Genomic DNA, 21,461 nt, shown 5'->3' with positions numbered 1-21,461 from the left:
GTAAGTTTGAAAAGGGGAGAAGTAACTCAGTAGCATGGCTGTATCTAGTAATTTCAGAATTATGTAGTCAATGAAAACTATCATTATTATTAACTAACATGGATAAATCTGTAGTCTAAGAAAGGAGGAATTGACTCAGTTTAATTGGATTATAGATTCTGCACATTGGTCTAGCCAGCATGTGCTCAGAAATCCTGTTGGGCTATTCTTTCAAATGTTACAACCCGTAGCATCCTGTCACAAAAATATACGTATTTTCCATCCACTCGTTTAAATATATCTTCATGTACCCAAAAATTCAGAGTATTTAAAAAGCAATACACACATATTTTTAAGCAACTTTTCAGAATAAAAATATTTCCCTGTGTTTTATAAGGGTTATATTTCATACGCAGAAAATCACTCTTATTCTATTGTCATTTTTACTTCGTATGTTTGAAGATGAAAATAACTTGCAATATTTCCAATTAAAGAAAAATTATACTGATTCCATAAAAAGAGAACCACATTCATCCAGTCAAAACTTTATAAATTAATAATATTCTGAAAGATGGTCATTGACATAATATCCACGTTTGAATGATAGAATAAATAATGTTATGAAAGAGTTTATTTTGTAAGAAAATGGCAGTGATCCAGTGCTAATGGATTAAACATGGAGTTGGAAGCCAAGGATTCCTAATTCATGTACTGACTCTGACTCTCATTATGCTTGTGGTCAGGGAAAAGTCTATTAATCTCCCTATGTCTCAGACTTCACATTTATAAAATGGAAATAAAGATATCAACTCTTCTAGTGGATGGTAAAGATTAATTATGAACAGACCTGAAGGTGAAGAGTATATGAAGTCAGTATGAAATATCATTTAAGAGAGCATTAGGGAAATATTTGGCATATTGTATAGTACAATATAGAATCAGAGCACAATAGCATGGGAATTATGTACAAACTAAATAAAAATTATGATATCTTCATACATAAATACGTAATGTGTAGGCAGTCAAGACGTTAGAATATCAAACCTCTCAGAGAAAGCATAAAATGACTGACAGCATTAAAATTTTTCCCAGCTATGACTTCAGATTCTTACTGTACCTTTTATATATCTATATCTATAACGCGGTTTCTCCTCCCAAGAATTATTTTTATAAAGCTTATAACTAGGGCAACCTACAATAGAACTCTTAGTTAAAAGTGCTAATTTCTTTATTAGGAATCTAAATATAGTTCAGTAAGAAAAGCAAAATACAAAGCAGTACATGTACAAATGATCCTATTTTGGGAACACAAACATTCCCCCATCTCTGTATATTTTTGTGTGGTTATATTAACGTACAGAATATGGAATGGAAATATGCAGTTTTAGGTGTTACCTGTTGGGTTAGAATGGGATGAGGGGTGGAAGTACATAGATGGAGGTAAGAGAGAGAGCGAGGTAGCAAACATAGATAAATATGGATGGATGGATGAATGGATAGATCCTCAATAGCTTTGGTAGCTGTCCTAGATCAAGTTGCCCAAAGGCAGACCCTGAGATGGGAATCTGTGTGTAAGTGATTAATGAAGAGCGCTCCCAGGAGAACTGGTAAGACAATGGGGAGGCAGGACTATGAAGGAAGATGCAAATCAAACTCAGAGTGAGCAGGGGAGCTCTGGAGTCTAAATTACGTCTCAGAGTTCATCGTATGGAGACAAAGAAGCTGAGCTTCCATACTCAGGCTCCAGGCAGTCAGTGACCACAGGCGGGAACGGACATATACATGTGGTTTTCAGGAAAAAGTCATAGGCACATCTGGTTCTCCACTGTGGCTCCAATTGCCCAAGTTTAGGTGTCTAAAGTAGATGGCAGGTACAAGCCTTTAAATGCAAAACACATAGAAGCTAGGGGATGGGAGCAGGAACAGGTAAAGGTGGTCCAGGTAGATCTCATGGCACACCAACTAATAACTAAGGCACCTCAATGCTCAGAGAGCTATGAGAGAATTTTACTCCTCGGCTCATTAAGATATCCATAGTCTCCTCAGTCTTTAATATTGGTGCCTCAGTCTTTAATTTATGGAATTTAAACTTTACATTTCCTTTCAGTCAAAGATATAGTATATTGCTAAACTTAATTTATACACAAATGATCAATATTCCTCCATTCTCTGAGGAATTCATGCTGTTTTATTAAGTTATTGTGTTAGGAGCATTATTCTGTAAATCAGGAGAGAAGTTAAGCTGCTTAGAATGTGAAGTGTCTACAAATATCTGAGGTCAAACACATACTGTTGTTACCAGTGACCTTTGCTTAGAAAAAGGCTCTGGCGTAAATGTTCAAAAATTTGAGTTTGGCTCAGACTTTAACTTTCTTAGGCGTGTTTTCTCATCTGTAAAATAAGGGTCCAGAAAGATAATCTCTTCCATTTTTATCTGTTTCCAAATGCTACTATGTTTGTGTTTGTACAGTTATATAGATATGTTATACTGTCTTTCAAAGAACTTATATATACTAAAATTAAATACATACACACATTTTAAAAAATACATCACCACAGGGAATAATCTTCACATCATAATTATATGTAAAATTTAAAACCCTGCTATGATTGCCTTTTGTTTCTGTGTGTGTGTGTGTGTGTGTGTTTGTGTGTGATGAGAGGGCTATGGAGAAGAAAATAAATTGCTTGTGGGTTATAATTAATTAGATATTCTCTATTCAGTTAATTATACTCCCCCAATTCTTGGTTACTTTTCTCTTTTCATACTCAAAAAGTGTTTTATTTTTTTAAACTCACATGAATATAGTTTGAATATGAAAAGTCACTTAAAATAATGAAGAAAGTCACGCATGGTACCAAAAAAGTTTATATTTTGTATTTACTTACTAACAATGCTTTTCTTCAAAGTAGAGCCTCCTCATAATGAGGGAACTGTTAAAAACCATGAAGACAATTTAGGTGATACACACTTTATATAACACTTCATGAAGTGGATGGTCTCCTTTCAAGGAAGTGCCAAATGGGCGGGAAGGCAGGGAGCTTTTATAGCACAAGGAATAAAGAACAAGGGAGAGAAAAAGAGAAAATATCTGATTGGCTGGAGCCACACAGTCAACCTTGTTTAGGGTGAGAATGAACAAGGAAAGACGTATAGAGCCCAGAGCTGGCTTGGCGTTTGGGGACTGGGTAACTGGATATACTGCGTGTTTTTTTTTTAATTGAAGTATAGTTGACTTACAATGTTGTGTTAATTCTGCTGTACAGCAAAGTGAGTTATACATATATATACAATCTTTTTTGTGTTGTTTTCTGTTATGGTTTATCCCAGGACACTTAATATAGTTCCCTGTGCTTTACAGTAGGACCTTGTTGTCCATCCATTCTATGTGTAATAGTTTGCATCTACTAACCCCAAACTCCCAGTCCGTCCCTCCCCCACCAGCCCCCCTTGACAACCACAAATCTGTTCTCTATGTCTGTCTGTTTCTGCTTCATAGATAGCAGAAATATGACATTTGTGTCATAGTTTAGATTCCATATGTAAGTGACATCATATGGTATTTGTCTTTCTCTTTCTGACTTACTTCACTTAGTATGGTAATCTCTAGTTGCATCCATGTTGCTACAAATGGCATTAGTTCATTCTTTTTATGGCTAAGTAATAGTCCACTGTATATATGTACAACATCTTCTTTATCCATTCATCTGTCAATGGACATTTAGGTTGTTTCCATGTTTTGGCTATTGTGAATAGTGCTGCTATGAACATAGGGGTGCATGTATCTTTTTGAATTATAGTTTTCTCTGGATATATGCCCAGGAGTGGGATTGCTGGATCACATGGTAATTCTATTTTTAGTTTTCTGAGGAGCCTCCATGCAGCCAACTGATTTCCATAGTGGCTGCACCAACTTCCATTCCCACCAACAGTGTAGGAGGGTTCTGTTTTTCCACACCCTCTCCAGCATTTGTTATTTGTAGACTTTTTAATGATGGCCATTCTGACTGGTGTGAGGTGGTGCCTCACTGTAGTTTTGATTTGCATTTCTCTAATAATTAGCAATGATGAACATCTTTTCATGTGCTTATTGGCCATCTGTGGATATACGGAGTTTTTGATCCAGCAGAGCTTTTACAGAGACACAAAATTATCAAAGTTTTGGTTTGCTGACTTGGCACTCCGGATGGGAGCGGTTCCATCTTGGGCTTAGAAAGTTATTTCAATAAGTCAATAAGACATCATCTGTCCCCAACCCCTCAGTCTCCACCTTCGACATGTTGCAGACCCTCTTGCAGTCACTAAATATCAAAACTCTCATTGAACATCAAATACACCATTCCCTTAGCTCTGCTCCTACCTCCTTTCTTTACCCTTTGTTTTCACATTTAAAATTTTTCTTCTCCTTTGTTTCTCTGCCCATAGCACTTTTTTTCTCTTGCTTCTTTGTTCTTTTATTATATTTATCAAAGACAGTCTTGATTAGAGTCATTTATGTGTGTATCTGACTCCCTCACTAGTTTGTAAGGCCCTGAATAAAGGAGATCATTTCTTGTTTGTATTTGTCACCCAACCTGGAGTCAGTGCCTAACACCAGTTTGCTTTCAGTCAAATTCTAAAGAAATTAATAAAATCCTCTCTGTGTTCAGAACTCATTCAGAGGAAATTGAAACAACTTACCAACCACTGTGAAATTACCCCTAACAATTAAGAAAAAAAGAAAGAAAGCCCCCAGGACTTCCTGTTTCTACCTGCTCATAAGAAGGACACACACTGATATCCATCAGCTGAGACAATGCTCTGTTAATAAATAGAATGTAAGCACACGAAGGCAGGGATTTCTTTTGTCCACATTCATATCCTTAGCACTCAGAAAGGCACATAGCTCATAATTCATAGGCAACGATAGTTGGCCAATTATATGCCAGATACTTTTAAAAGTGTTTTTTATGTATTAAGCAATTCAATTCCAATAGCAACGCTTTGTAATAAGTACTATTACCCTTCCCATTTTACAGATGAAGAAACTAAGGTACAAGAAACCTAAGTAACTGCACCAAAATAACCCAGGCAATAAGTGGTTGTTAACACCTACTTGCATCACAATTGGATGTCTCAGAAAAGTCAGTGCTTTCTGCTGATGCTGATTTTCTAGGTTCCCTTCATTACTCTCTGCTGCCCATTTTGCATCTATAAAATGGCAGCGATAAAATATACCTACCTCACCAGGGTGTTGTACAGCTCCACTAATTACCAACTGGTAGCTCATTTTGCAAACATGAATCCTCCGTAATAGTTCATTATTCTTATATCCAATATTTAAAGACCTGTGAATGGTAAAGTCTTTTCCTTACAATTCTCTCATTAATTTTTTTTTTTTTTTTACCAGTCAGCAGTTTTTAGATTTTGCTTAAGAAATGTCATCATAAGAAAGGAAACATTTCTTATGTACAGATGGTCAATAATTATAAAATTCTGAATTTGTTTAACTTACCATAGTTTCGCCTACTCTACCAATTATAGAATTGAGTATCTACGAGGTTTATATAAAATATGTAATTTCATGTCATGAAAACACTGTATTGTTTTAAAAAAAGGTGAAGAGATTTGTGGGAAGCTTTTCATTATGGGAAATATTTTCATCACTCAGGGATGATTTAAAGTAGTCTCTTTCGATAGGAGGTTGAATCATTGGTATCTTTTATAAAAGTCTCATACTTCTCAATAACAAACTTTGCAGAATAAGTCTCTTTCTTCCTTCTCTCCCCTCTTATTCTACTTTCTCAGGGTAGTTTTTCCCCCAAGATAATAATTCAATAAATACTACTTTTTTCCTAAAATATATAAGCAGTATATCTGCATCTTTATTTGATTAAAAATATATGAAGCAACTATTGTAGAAATAATCAACTGAAAAAGAAGAAAATCCTTCTCTCCTTCCTTATAAAATTGTCAATACACATTTCTTATTTTCTTCTGTTGTATTTCCTTCACGTAGGTGTTTGCCCAAAAGCGGAAGAGAATTTTCTGTTCGCTTCCACGAATGCTACTCTTACCTCTATCCACTGTTTAGGTACAGAAACATTTCTCATTTATTCTCTGCATCCTCCTTCCACAATGACCATCTAATGTGTACATTTTGTAACGTAAATGTAAACTTTCATGTAAATTGAAACATGGTTTTCATATAGGAACTAAGAAAAGTGTGGTTGAGGAAAGGGCATATGGCTTCCCTGGATCACAGGAGGAACTTGCTGAAATGCAGGTTCTGATTCAGTTGACTGGAGGTGGCTTAAAGGAGGTGGGATGAGGGTTTATATTTGAAACAGCTCACAGGGAAAGCTAGCACTGCCTCGCCCAGGACCACACTTGAAGCTGTAAGTCTCTAGAGGCACCACTTCTCCGTTACCTCACTTTAAAGGTGTGGATAGAGGGAGAATAACCACAACCCTCTAAATATACACGTGAACTTAAATATTGAACCATCTTTATAACTGGCTAGAACCTCTGTAGATGTTACATGTCTTGTGTGATATTTGAACCTAAAATATTAATCCGAAGCAAAATGCAGTAAATAAGGGACCAAGTCAGTTTCAGATACAGTTGAGTTGTTTCTAATGGAATCAGCAAATTCCTGAGCTGCTCAATAAAAGTTTTGTGTTCTCTTTTTTCCTTTCTTTTCATAATTCTTATTTGTTGCCGTGTCCACCACAGAGAAATTGGATATGAGCATTTGGTACTAATTGAAACAACATTACCTGATAAAAAATGGATGGCAAGGGAATTTACTGATGCAAACACTCATTACAGAGATTTCATTGCCAATTTCCATGTTGTGTAGCAAACACCACACTATGTAGAAGCCTATCTGGTTTAGTGAGCCCAGGGGGTCCCCACAGTGCCTGGAGCAGAGATTTTCGTGGTCGCAAACCTGGGACTGGTGCCAGCACTGCATCAACAGCAGCATCTGTATGGTTTGAACGTATCTGAATAGAAAGAAATTGAAAGATATTTGCACTATGCATCTAGTATAAGGTTTGCACACATAGGAAAATTACAAATGTCTACTGACTCCTCTAGCTTTAAATTGTCTTCTGTTTCATAAGAGTCATACTACCTTTTGTTTGATTTGAAAAATGGATTTGTTTAAAATTACAGAAGCTAGATTTAGTATGTCAAAGATTTGATACATCCAAAAGAGGAAAAACTAAAATTGGTAGAACAAAGTCAATATACTTCATTTCAAACTTTAGAATATATCTAAATTTATAGACTGAAATGGAGGTTATAAGCATAATGAGTATCAAAGTTTATGTTTTGGTTTTCAAGGATAAAACAATACCCACTTCACTGTGCTCAAAGGGCCTGGATTCTTTTGGTGGTATGTAGTCACCAGAAGTGCAATCTTAGCCCTGATGTTGTAATACTAGCTAAGGCTGCTCATTAATCACACTTCTGCCAACTTGCTATATTTCAATCAGCTCTAAATTTCATAACATTTTAATTCAATTTCACATCCTGAAGTCATAACCAGTTGCTTTGATATTCCTGGTCAGACTTTTCTTAAATTGCTTCCTCATCACTTTAATGTATTCCATGTCTTCATCTCTTTTTTGATGAGGTTAGAGTAAACTAGATTATTTTCCAATTCTGAAATTCCATGATTGCATAAGCTTATTATTATTTTATTGTGTCTGGCTTTGCTATGCAAGCTGATAAGAAATTATCAAGTAAGAGTAATGAAGGAATGAGCGATTTGATGTTTCCAGTGAAAATATGAGATATTAAAAAATTACAGGAAAGTATATAAAAATCTTAAAGGTGAAAGAGTAATTCAATTTCTTCAACAATCTGGAAATCTATATATTTACAACCAAGTTTTGCATTTCTAAGAAAAGATAAAAATATAAGGCTATTTTTAAAAGATTAATTACTACTCCTATAAATTTCTACCTCCTCTTAAAAATTATTGTTTGGAGGGAAGAAATAATACAATGGAACATACAGCTTGGAGTAGAGGTTATAGAACCCACAATACCAAATTCTAAGAGGACCACAAATGTCCCTTTAAGTAGGGGCAGGTGGTGGGACAGAATACTAGAAACTATTCTAGGAAAGTGTCTAGGTTAGTGCCCACCAGAATCAGGATAGCCTCGGAGTATGCAAAATTAGCATTTTTCCATTATAGTTTCATTCCTTCAGAAAAAAATTTTCTGGGAAGTAACAAGGACACAAATTCAAAGTTCCTCTAAAATTCTGATCTAGTTTGGTGAAAATCAGACAAACAAAAATCCCATAGACGGGCACCAATTATTTGAGTGTGATATTGCCATGAATTCAGACTTCATTCAGCCTTCAAAGAACTGCTCTTCCATTAATGTAAAATGTAAATATAATGTTATTACTTCAGAAAGCCAAATGTACAAGTCAGATATCTAACTTTCTATCCTAAAATGATGAAAGGGTAAATACTACTGTATAATGCCTGTAGGCAAATCTTGCCAGATTTTCTAATATAAATTTCAAGCTAAGAATTGCAACTCTGGTAGACTATGTTATCTAACCCTTAGCAAGTTTCCCCTGATCACTGGCCTTGTTAAAGTGTTGACTGAGTCATACTCCCTTGGGAGAAATGTAAGGTTTGCTCTTTCAAGTGCAGTTAAAAATACAGCCATATTTTTGCCTATTCCTTAAACAATTACAATTTGGGGCTACAAGTACAAACATAATTACCAATTCATAAATTTACTTTTTTCTCTTCTGATACTGTACTACTACTTTTTTCATCCTGCACTTAATGAGGAAATCTATAAACTGAACAAAGATGCATTCATTTCTTCTGAGGATTTTAAAGCCTGTAATTGTATGCTAAATCACGTGAAGTTACCTTGTGAGATTTCCTATAGAATACGAGGTGGCTGTTTACAGAGTGCATTGTTTAGCCCCATTTTCCTTCAGGGATTTATTAGGAAATGCTAATAGAGGAAATAAATATGGACCACACAGAGGGTAAGGTAGAGCTAGCAACTTTTCTTAGTAGTCAGTCAGGAATTTGGTGGGGTTTCCTCCTTGGATAGTTCACTCCAATAAATACTTCTGTGAAAGGTGTGTATGTGTTTTTAAACTGCATTTTTAAGCACAGTTTTTATTAGACCCCATAGATATCAAAATATTGCAGTATTATAAAGAAAATCCAACTTTTTATTTAAGAAATATGTAAGCTTCTGTGTGCCTCTGCTGCCTGACTTGATTTGCAGATATTTTTTTTATTGCTGGAGGGAATGTCTAACATCCAAGATTGTAGTGTATCCAGTATTAGGAAACCTGTTCTTCTGGAGCTAGAGAACCCTTATTGCAAGGCCAAGATTTCATTTTGTTGGATGAATTAGGAAAACAAAAATGAGTTAGAAGCTAAAATATTGCACATTTGTAGTCCTTAAAACTACTTTCCCAATCTTGAATGAAGGTAGAGAAAAACATTTTGGTGTTAATACTTAACTTGGATTATGAAAAAACAAAAATAATGTTAACAAATAGTAGTTTACTGAGTGCACTCTACTTGTATTAATTCATTTTAAGACAAGTTAATTAGCTGCTAGCTAATTGAGAGACACCTACCTACTTCATGATTACCACTTAGATTTTAACCTCCAGCTGGCAACTTAATAAGAAACTGTGATAAAAATATATTTAGATATTGATGGAATGTTAAGAGTGACTGGACTGTTGCCTATTTCAGTTTTCTTGTGTTGCTTTTTTAACTTTTGGTGGCTTTTTAGTCAATTCACATTGATATTTGTGAAACAAAATATTTTACACAATAATAAATACTCTATCTAGTCATAGTGGATTTGGACAGACCTGGGTTAGAATTCAGGCTTTGAAACCAGTTAGCTTTGTGACCATAGGCAACTAGTTTTATTTCCTTAAGACTTAACTTCTTCATCTGTTAGGAGAGAAATGATAACACCCACATAAGCTATTACGAGGAATACATTAAATGAGACTTTTAAATGTGAATCATTTCATTTGCTACTGGGAAAGAGTAAGCATTCAATACATAGACCCTACTAAAACTGGTATTAATTTCAGTGTCATTACCAGTTTTGATTTTAATATGGTTCTAGTAGGTACAGTAGGTCCTTTAAATTTTTGTCACCCAAACAGAATGCCATCTTACCCAAAGTACAAGCGTGACCATCAAAAGGATTATTCTATTTTATAGATCATATGGTAATAAGTAAAACAGGGGTAAAGACAGTAACGAATGTGTGGACTGTGGCACAGAACCAGTTCCTACATTTAAAAATTACCATCCACATCAATATGAATCAATTGATACCATCCGATAATATTATTTTATTGTCACTTAAGTTTTAGTGTAAGCATGTGATAACATTCTAATTTGGAAATTACAAAAATTGATTTCTTAAATTATGAATTTACATAGTTTATAAACTGTAAAACATTTGACATTAAATAAGATACAGAAAATTTTTTTCTTCGAAATTAGATATAACTGTACAGTAGTATGGCCATAAACATGGAAAATAGTTTCATTCTTATTGTACTTTCCAAGTACACATTAGATATATTGATGACAATACAGGCCATATTTCGCTTTGATACAAGAGCCTCACTCTTCTAAGTTTTTTATATATGAGAATAATTCATGAAGCATGGTGTTCTATTTATTTTGGCAGATTTTATTATTTCATTACTCTCTAGGTAGGGTAAATTACTCTAATGGGTCCACCTTTTCATGTCTTCCCTCATGGTTTCATTTCTTCTGTGTCTTTCTTTATACTCTTTAAAGGCCAAAGTAGGTTATGCAGAGGATACACAGCAGTCAAACATTCTCTTTCTCTCATGTACCATCTTTGCAATAGCAACCTTTTCTCTCTAATTATTTTATTTATTTATTTTTATTTTTGCTGCACTGGGTCCTCGTTGCTGTGCGCAGGCCGTCTCTAGTTGCGGCGAGTGGGGGCCACTCTGCTGCGGTGCGCAGGCCTCTCAATGCGGTGGCCTCTCCCGCTGCGGAGCACAGGCTCCAGGCGCACGGGCTCAGCAGCTGTGGCACGCGGGCTCAGCAGCTGTGACTCGCGGGCTCCAGAGCACAGGCTCAGCAGCTGTGGCGCACGGGCCCAGCTGCTCCACGACATGTGGGATCCTCCAGGACCAGGGCTCGAACCCGTGCCCCCTGCATTGACAGGCGGACTCTCAACCACCGCGCCACCAGGGAAGCCCTTCTCTCCAATTATCAATCATTCATGAAAATAGAGATATATTGAAAAGTTGGCAATGTTGTGGTAAATAAAGATTTCACATACAAAGAGATTCCCAAACAGAGAGCGTGAGAACCCTCTTAGAAATATAGAGGTTAAAAATATGAATGGTTATTAGGGCAAATTTAATCTAACTCTCTGATATTTATTAGGAAGCTAGACCCAGCAGAATTGTGGCTTGTGTGATATTGACCATACAGGTTCCCTGAATGCAAGGCCAGTCCTCTTCTAATATTCTGTATTGCCTCAGAAAGCACCACCATTTGGAAGCTACTTCCCTTATAGGAAAAGATACTGAACATTAACCTCATCTACAGATCAAACGTATTAGTTTTCTATTGCTACGTAACAAATTACCCCAAAACTGAGCAGTTTTAAGCAATGAGTATGTATTATCTCACAAAATGTCTGAGAATCAGGAATCCAGGAGTGACTTAGCTGGGTAGTTCTGGCTCTGGGTCTCCCATGGGGTTGCAGACAAGCTGTCATGGGCTGCAGTCAGCTGAAAGCTTAACGAGGCAGGGCAACTTTTTTTCCAGCTCATTCATGTGACTTGGGCTGAAAGCTTCAGCTACTGTTCATGGGGACCTGACCACATCTAAAAGAGAGTGCACATTTAACACCAAAGAGGCAGTGTCTTTTATAATCTAATCTTAGCAATTACTATCACTTCTGTCATATTTTATTAGACACACAGTTCAACCCTGGAAGGGGACTGAATAATGGTATAAATATTGGGTTGGCCGAAAAGTTCCTTCGGGTTTTTCCGTAACATTTTATGGAAGAACCTGAACGAACTTTTTGGCCAACCCAATACTAGGTGTGGGGATCATCAAGGTCAGTTTTGGAAGCTGGCCACCATATCAGGTTTCTTGGAAGAATCTATGATATTTCAATTTGCCTTCAACAAAATAATTATCTCTGAGAAAATGCAATGTACCTATTCTGAAATGCCAATAATTTTTAAAACATACTCTAGATAGTTCAGTGATATGGCCATTCCATTTTTTAGAATTTCCCCAGAAGATTGGCCTATTCTGTCCAAAATTCAACATATAAAGCTTAACTTCATACACATGTGAAGTTAACACATACACATATGATCTCTTTTTTTACAAATAACTCAGTCATGTCATTTAAAAGCCCTTGTAGTTGTTTTTCTGTCTCTAAAATAAAAGTAACATAAACAACCTAACTACATTTCCAAGTAAGCAATCCCATGCATACTCCTCATGATGAAAGTTAAACAGAAAAATTTACATAGAACTTTGGCCTTGTATTCAGCTGTAACTAAGAAATCATGTTGGTTTGACTCTTGCATGACCTTAACAGTTTTTGATAGTTAAAGTAGACCAGATCTCACCAGAGCACAATTCCCTGGTTTACAAAAGGATTAAGCCACCCTTGGAAACAACAGAAGTCTCCTCTCCCTATATAACCACTCTAATACAGTAAAGATACATAGGAAAGTAGTTAATGTTGTATAAATAATTAAAATTTTAATTTATGAAAGAGATTTCTAAACTTGATTAGATGAACCAACGTAGTGCTTCTCAGGTCATTAAAAAATTAAATATTTGAACTTTTTCCCAAATCAATATTAGTTAAAGTATAAAAAACAAGTTAAGTGCATATTTATATAAGGAGCCAGGGGAATATTTAATAGGTTAACTCTTAAGTATAGAAAAAAACCAGAAGAGTTGCATGAATCTGTGTGTGTGTGTGTGTGTGTGTGTGTGTGTGTGTGTGTGTGTAAATGGAAAATTACATCAAGAAAGATCATTTCCCAAGAAGTTTGTATCTGGATTTGTGTTATCTAATGTACTCAAATAAATATCTCAATAAAGGCATGGCTAAAAATAGAGGCGTTTCACTGCTTCCACCAATCCTCTAAACGCTACTTTTTTCTAATTGTTACTCAGTACATCTCTTTAAAAACAAATTTCTTTGAAAAAATGCCACACTTTCTTAATTTAGAAATTTAACATCCTCAAGAAATGCATCAGACCTTTAAAATTTAGGAAAAAAATAATTACTACAAAAGTGCTCTGGGAGTTAAACTATTAACAGCAAAACTCTTTTGGCTTATTCCCACATAGTAAGCGATGTGTAGTAAGCTGCTACATTTCCTGGCTGTGCTATTATTATTATTATTATTATCTGATTCCCCAAGGGAAGACTTAAGTGTCTTAGATTCTTAAATGAGGGGGAAAAAAACCTAAGTCTGTATGCTACTTCAAATAAGTAGAAATAATTATGAGGCTCCTCTGACCAGATATAATTTCTGCCTTGTAAAATAAAGCAAGGCCCCTTGCGACAGCCATTAGTAATGACACTGATATAATTACTATTTGAAAAAAAGGGGTATCTGCCCAGAAAAATCAATTGTAAACCACCAAATGTTCCTTGGACTCTTCAGAGAGGTTCTGTGCCTACTGTCTCTCATGACCTCTCCACTAAGAGACTGGCTGGCTATACTCCTAATGGTTTTCTTCAGTTATTTAGAAGGGATTTCTAAGCTTTTGTATTTCATATTAAAATGGCCTGCAGAGAATTTCCTGATTGTCTTTCTTTCAGAACAGAAGGGTCACTCTGGGGAAAACAGAGTAATCCAGGTGGCTTTGCTCTAAAAACGTAACTTAGAAGGCTCTCCAGTTAGCACTGTTTGTCATGCAAACGTTGAATCTCATAAAATGAAGCAAACTATGTATGATGATGTTGCTGTCACTGAAAAATTACGGGAAAAATAGTTAAAATAGTCATTAGGAGTAGTTATCTGTAATCTAAGGCAAGGCGAAGCTGATTTGAGCATCTGCATTTATCAACTTTTTTGTTTTTAAACTTATCACATTCTACTTCTCTTAATATTGGTGCATGAGTGTCCAATTATAATCATCCAATATTAATTAGTCTCCAGATGTGAGTGGTGTTTTGTAATTCTATCTTATCTATTCCTTTGATACCTTGAAGCTCATAAAATTTTCTAGAAGAAAATACACCTGAAGGCAAAATTTGAAATGAAGCCAAACTGTATAAAATGGTATAAAATATCCCAAACATGATACATGTTGAGGTTAGGATATGAATTTGTGAAAGGGCCAAAACAAACTTAAACTGGTCCTATGTAATGGTTACCAACTTGATCATGTATACATCCTTAGATTAAAAAATTCTCCTGGGTTTTTGACAAAGTCTGTAGACAGGAAGTATTTGTCTTGGTTTTATTAGAGGAACTTATTAAGGAAGTAGTCTTTGAATTGAATGAAATCTAGGTCTTATAGGAAATTCATTTAAGGATTTATTTGGAGCAGACCACAAAATGGACATTACAAACACATTCATGTGCAATCTCTGATTTCTATCCCTTTATTAAATTAGATGATCAGTAAAAAGTGTGTACAATACATTATCTAAGCCCCTTGAAAACAATTTCTCCAGTCAGTTGAAATTCAATAATATGCCTGTATTCTGCCTTCAAAAACATCAGTTGAAGTTATTGTCTACTGATTTATTCGATAGTCTTTATTTTAAAAAGCACTTGTGTTCTCCTACTTGAGTATTGTTTGAGGAAAAAATCTGATTTTCTAATTTTAGTATTATATAGTTTGTTGTCAAAAATAAAATATATTTCTCAGTTTTACTTAATTACCAGACATTCTGAACCCAGTTTTTGGTCTAGTACTGTAATCTGTGGAAGACAGAAATCTAAAATACCTACTCCTTTTTATTCTTACAGATGGACACTTTACCTTGTATTAATATTTTGTTTTAATACAGGAAAAAGTGAAGAACAAAGACAGGAAGGGAAAGAAGGAACTAAAATATATTAAATACGCATTATATACCAGGTCCTGAGCTATACGTTTTTGCTACCTATCTAATAGCAAATCCAGAATTCTTTACACCATGGTGTCTCCTGAAAATTAAATCCAAGACTCTTTTACAATCTAAAGTTACATTAGAATTTAGCATTAAATGAAACTCTGTAAGAAAAATCCGTTATGGATACAACTTTAAATAATTAAAGAGATAAAACATTTTCATTTTTGGTTTAGAGATTAACCCAGGATGGGGAGATATTTAATATTAATGGTTGTGGCAAAATAGGAAGAGAGGCGCACTCCAAGCAAAGGGCACACTTGTGTGAAAACCCAAGACAGAAAGGAAGTTCAAGAAAGTTGGCAAGTTCAAGGAAGGGACAGTTTACCATGGCTTGAGTATAGTAAGTGAGGAAGAGGAGATGAGACTGAAACAGTGTGCAGAAGAAACCCAAGGACACCCTTCCTTTCTCCTTCCTTGCCACCCTTCCTTCCTTCCTTCTTTCCCTCCTTCTTTCCTTTCTTCCCTCTTTTCTTCTTTCCTTCCCTGATTCAATGAATATCTATTGAATGTCAACATGTATGATGTTTAGCACTACAGATTCATGTTAAGGATGATTAAAATTTTAAATAGTACTTTATTATATGTGGTTAAATATGCTTAAGATATAATTAACTCTCACTAAAAATTTTTTGCCTTTTGTGATTATAGAATATTTTCATGGCTTTCATTAATACCATTTTAACTTTCAGTGATTTTTACCCAATTCAATCCTTAGGAAACAAGTCAATTTTATAACTCTCATTCACTTATTTTCCTTTTTAAATGCTCAAATCAAGACAGGTGTTTATAAATGTCTTTCTTTAAAATGTTTACAATCATAATAATAGTACATTTGATTCATAAATTTAATTTCCCAAAATACTTAGTTTGGAATGCATCCAAAACAAAATATTACAAAAATATTAAAGTAAAATTACTAAATATTACAAAAATAAACAAGTATAGTTCCCATATGTCTTTCATTGCAATTTTATTTTATTTTAAACATATATGTGAATTGCTATGTGAAGAAGATTTTTCAGGGACAAAAGGAATTGCAAGTTACTGCAGACCTTTCTGTGACCATGCTTACCTCCCCATGCTCGGTTGTGAGTCCTCTTGAGATCATAGCTGATGCATCTTTGCATCTCCAACATCTAGTACTTTGCTGGACATAGTGTAATAATTCAATAAAAAGTGAGAAATAGGTGATTGGATGAATGAATGATTTGTCACTCCTAAACTTTTATTTATTTTCTCCTATGTTTATTTTAATTGAAAAAACAGTGCTGTGTCACAGTCTTGGGAGAAAGTGGTTTATTGGGTTTTAGAATGGTGCCAGAGTAGGCATTCTGAAAGGTTCTTTCTTTGCAAAATAAGTAGGTATGGGTAAGGCATACTGTTGATGGTAATTTTGGTCTCACAAAAACTAAAATAAAATTTCAAGGACTCCCCTTCCCTATCAAAAAAAAAAAAATGAGAATGGAGGAGAAACAGATGTCATTCTGGTACAGTGGAGTTTCTCTGAGAGTAGATCTCTCAGTGCTCTGAAAGCATCGTTGTCAGGATCAGAGTATTGGAGCACCAGCTAAAAAGGGAAACTGATCCTGGGTCTCCGGTCTTCAGCCAAGTAGCTCAAAGAAAATTGAAGTGGTACCATCTTAGCAGCAGCCTCTGGCTACTTGCAGATGTACAAATAAATTCTTTCTAGAGAAAAGCTTTCGAAATTTAGGACCCAAAGACACCACAGACTGTGAACGGGCAATAAGATCACAATCAAAGAACACGAAGCACAGGAAAAAGCAAGACATGAATGAATCAGCAGAAACAATCAGAAACAAATTTAGAATTCCAAGGACTGCATATGTTAAAGAATCATACATAGAACAGCTATATATGGAATGTTTAAAAAAAATAAATGCAATCATGAAAGTGAGAAAGGGACAAGAAGAATAGGCAGATTGGGGGAAAATGGGACTTCTAAAATGAAAAAATATCATTATTTTAAGAAAACACTCAACCAGTGGATTAAAAAGTCATATTGTATATTATGTATCTTTACACATATGATAACAAGAGAGACAAGTAAAAGGAAAGCACAAACAGAAAGAATGGAGAGCATGTAATACATGAATAATGGTTGTAAATTTTCTAGAACCAATGAATCCACGAAGTACAGCATATCCAAAATAGGAAAAATAAGAACTCATGTTTCTAGACATGTAGAATGCATGAATTCTATAGTAGAATTGCAGAATATAAAAAATATAGAGAAAGGGCACAATTTTGAAATTAGTTAGACATATAGAAGAGACCATTGACAAAGGAACAACAATTAGAATTAAAGCAGACTTCTTAGCACAAGAGAAAACAGAAAATTTAAGAATACTACTCTCAGAGTTATGATAGAAAACATTTATCAACCCCAAATCATCTAGGAACAGAGGTAAAATAAAGACATTTTAGAGATAAACAAAAAGAGTTCATCACCAAAAGACCTACCATAAAGGAAATCCTGAAGGATGGACTTCAGTAAGAAGAAAAATGATTCCAAAAGGATAGTATAAGAAGCAAGAAGTGAATAAATTAAATAATAAACATATACATAAATCTGAACAAACATTACCTGTATAAAATAATAATATTTCAAGAAGAGAACTCAAATACTGGATAAAAATAGCATTCATGAGTCAAAGAAGGAATCATAAAGGAAATTAAAGTACATCTAATTGAACGATAATAAAAATATTACATAGCAGAAAGCACCCCATGCTGTGTAAGCAGTTCATAAATGGAAATGTATAACAAGTTCTCTTATTATAAAATAATAAAGTTCAAAAATGAATGAGCTAAGCATCCTACTTACAAATTTAGCAAAAGAAAAAGCCCAGGGAAAGTAGAAGGAAATAAATAATTACAAGAGCAGAAATAGGAAAATAGAAAACAGAGATACAATAGAAATCAACAAAACCAGAAGTTGAAATGATGAATTGATTATATAAACTTTAGAAAGACTGATCAAAATAAGAGAAACAAGAAACTAATAATGAGAACAATAATGGTGGTAGAATAACAAATATTGTAGGGATTGAAAAGATAGTGAGTTTATCAAGATCAACTCTATACAAATAAATGTGAAACCTTGCAATAACGTCATAAAAATATTATTTACTAAATTTGACTGAAGAAGAAATAGATAACTTCAATAGTTATTTAAATAGTTGTTTAACTATTAAATTTGAAACAGTAGATAAAAATTGTTCAAAAATTAAGAGCTTCTGGCTTAGATGGGGTTTTTTTCTTTCTTTTAATTTTTACTTTATATTGGAGTATAGTTGATTAACAATGTTGTGTTAGTTTCAGGTGTACAGCAAAGTGATTCAGTTATACATATACGTGTATCTATTCTTTTTCAAATTTTTTTCCCATTTAGGTTATTATAGAATATTGAGCAGAATTCCCTGTGCTATACAGTAGGTCCTTGTTATCTATTTTATTTTATTTATTTATTTATTTATTTTTAATTTTTTAAACATCTTTATTGAAGTATAATTGCCTTACAATAGTGTGTTAGCTTCTGCTTTATAACAAAGTGAATCAGTTATACATATACAATATGTTCCCATTTCTCTTCCCTCTTGCATCTCCCTCCCTCCCACCCTCCCCATCCCACCCCTCTAGGTGGTCACAAAGCACCGAGCTGATCTCCCTGTGCTATGCGGCTGCTTCCCACTAGCTATCTATTTTACATTTGGTAGTGTATATATGTCCATGACACTCTCTTACCCTGTCACATCTCACCCCACCCCCTCCCCATATCCTCAAGTCCATTCTCTAGTAGGTCTGTGTCTTTATTCCCGTCTTGCCACTAGGTTCTTCATGGCCTTTTTTTTTTTTCTCCTTAGATTCCGTATATATGTGTTAGCATACTGTATTTGTTTTTCTCTTTCTGACTTACTTCACTCTGTATGACAGACTCTAACTCCATCCACCTCATTACAAATACCTCCATTTCATTTCTTTTTATGGCTGAGTAATATTCCATTGTATATATGTGCCACATCTTCTTTATCCATTCATCTGTCGATGGACATTTAGGTTGCTTCCAGGTCCTGGCTATTGTAAATAGAGCTGCAATGAACATTGTGGTACATGACACTTTTTGACCTATGGTTTTCTCAGGGTATATGCCCAGTAGTGGGATTGCTGGGTCGTATGGTAGTTCTATTTGTAGTTTTTTAAGGAACCTCCATACTGTTCTCCATAGTGGCTGTATCAATTTACATTCCCACCAACAGTGCAAGAGTGTTCCCTTTCCTCCACACCCTCTCCAGCATTTATTGTTTCTAGATTTTTTGATGATGGCCATTCTGACCGGTGTGAGATGATATCTCATTGTAGTTTTGATTTGCATTTCTCTAATGATTAATGATGTTGAGCATTCTTTCATGTGTCTGTAGGCCATCTGTATATCTTCTTTGGAGAAATGTCTATTTAGGTCTTCTGCCCATTTTTGGATTGGGTTGTTCGTTTTTTTGTTATTGAGCTGCACGAGCTGCTTGTAAATCTTGGAGATTAATCCTTTGTCAGTTGCTTCATTTGCAAATAGTTTCTCCCATTCTGATGGTTGTCTTTTGGTCTTGTTTATGGTTTCCTTTGCTGTGCAAAAGCTTTTAAGTTTCATTAGATCCCATTTGTTTATTTGTGTTCTTATTTCCATTTCTCTGGGAGCTGGGTCAAAAAGAATCTTGCTGTGATGTATGTCATAGAGTGTTCTGCCTATGTTTTCCTCTAAGAGTTTGATAGTGTCTGGCCTTACACTTAGGTCTTTAATCCATTTTGAGTTTATTTTTGTGCATGGTGTCAGGGAGTGTTCTAATTTCGTACTTTTACATGTACCTGTCCAATTTTCCCAGCACCACTTATTGAAGAGGCTGTCTTTTCTCCACTGTATATGCTTGCCTCCTTTATCAAAGATAAGGTGACCATATGTGTGTGGGTTTATCTCTGGGCTTTCTATCCTGTTCCATTGATCTATATTTCTGTTTTTGTGCCAGTACCAAACTGTCTTGATTACTGAAGCTTTGTAGTATAGTCTGAAGTCAGGGAGCCTGATTCCCCCAGCTCCATTTTTCGTTCTCAAGATTGCTTTGGCTATTCGGGGTCTTTTGTGTTTCCATACAAATTGTGAAATTTTTTGTTCTAGTTCTGTGAAAAATGCCAGTGGTAGTTTGATAGGGATTGCATTGAATCTGTACATTGCTTTGGGTAGTAGAGTCATTTTCACAATGTTGATTCTTCCAATCCAGGAACATGGTATATCTCTCCATCTATTTGTATCATCTTTAATTTCTTTCATCAGTGTCTTATAATTTTCTGCATACAGGTCTTTTGTCTCCTTAGATAGGTTTATTCCTAGATATCTTATTCTTTTTGTTGCAATGGTAAACGGGAGTGTTTTCTTAATTTCACTTTCAGATTTTTCATCATTAGTGTATAGAAATGCAAGCGATTTCTGTGCATTAATTTTGTATCCTGCTACGTTACCAAATTCATTGATTAGCTCTAGGAGTTTTCTGGTAGCATCTTTAGGATTCTCTATGTATAGTATCATGTCATCTGCAAATAGTGACAGCTTTATTTCTTCTTTTCCGATTTGGATTCCTTTTATTTCTTTGTCTTCTCTGATTGCTGTGGCTAACACTTCCAAAACTATGTTGAATAATAGTGGTGAGAGTGGGCAACCTTGTCTTGTTCCTGATCTTAGTGGAAATGGTTTCAGTTTTTCACCATTGAGGACAATGTTGGCTGTGGGTTTGTCATATATGGCCTTTATTATGTTGAGGAAAGTTCCCTCTATGCCTACTTTCTGCAGGGCTTTTATCATAAATGGGTGTTGAATTTTGTCGAAAGCTTTCTCTGCATCTATTGAGATGATCATATGGTTTTTCTCCTTCAATTTGTTAATATGGTGTATCACATTGATTGATTTGCGTATATTGAAGAATCCTTGCATTCCTGGGATAAACCCCACTTGATCATGGTGTATGATCCTCTTAATGTGCTGTTGGATTCTGTTTGCGAGTATTTTGTTGAGGATTTTTGCATCTATGTTCATCAGTGATATTGGCCTGTAGTTTTCTTTCTTTGTGACATCTTTGTCTGGTTTTGGTATCAGGGTGATGGTGGCCTCGTAGAATGAGTTTGGGAGTGTTCCTCCCTCTGCAATATTTTGGAAGAGTTTGAGAAGGATAGGTGTTAGCTCTTCTCTAAATGTTTGATAGAATTCACCTGTGAAGCCATCTGGTCCTGGGCTTTTGTTTGTTGGAAGG

The 21,461-nt window shown here is 35.0% G+C and overlaps 1 protein-coding gene across 1 annotated transcript in view; it reads left to right on the top strand.

Annotated features, from left to right (window-relative positions):
• EPHA6 (EPH receptor A6) overlaps positions 1–21,461 on the top strand; it is an 852,487-nt gene that overhangs the window by 513,528 nt on the left and 317,498 nt on the right. The gene's annotated exons all lie outside the window — the stretch shown is intronic.

Source organism: Balaenoptera musculus, chromosome 4, assembly GCF_009873245.2.
Source record: "Balaenoptera musculus isolate JJ_BM4_2016_0621 chromosome 4, mBalMus1.pri.v3, whole genome shotgun sequence".
NCBI lineage: Eukaryota > Metazoa > Chordata > Mammalia > Artiodactyla > Balaenopteridae > Balaenoptera > Balaenoptera musculus.
The sequence above is the reverse complement of the archived record's forward strand: the minus strand, read 5'-3'. Positions and strand labels throughout refer to the sequence as shown.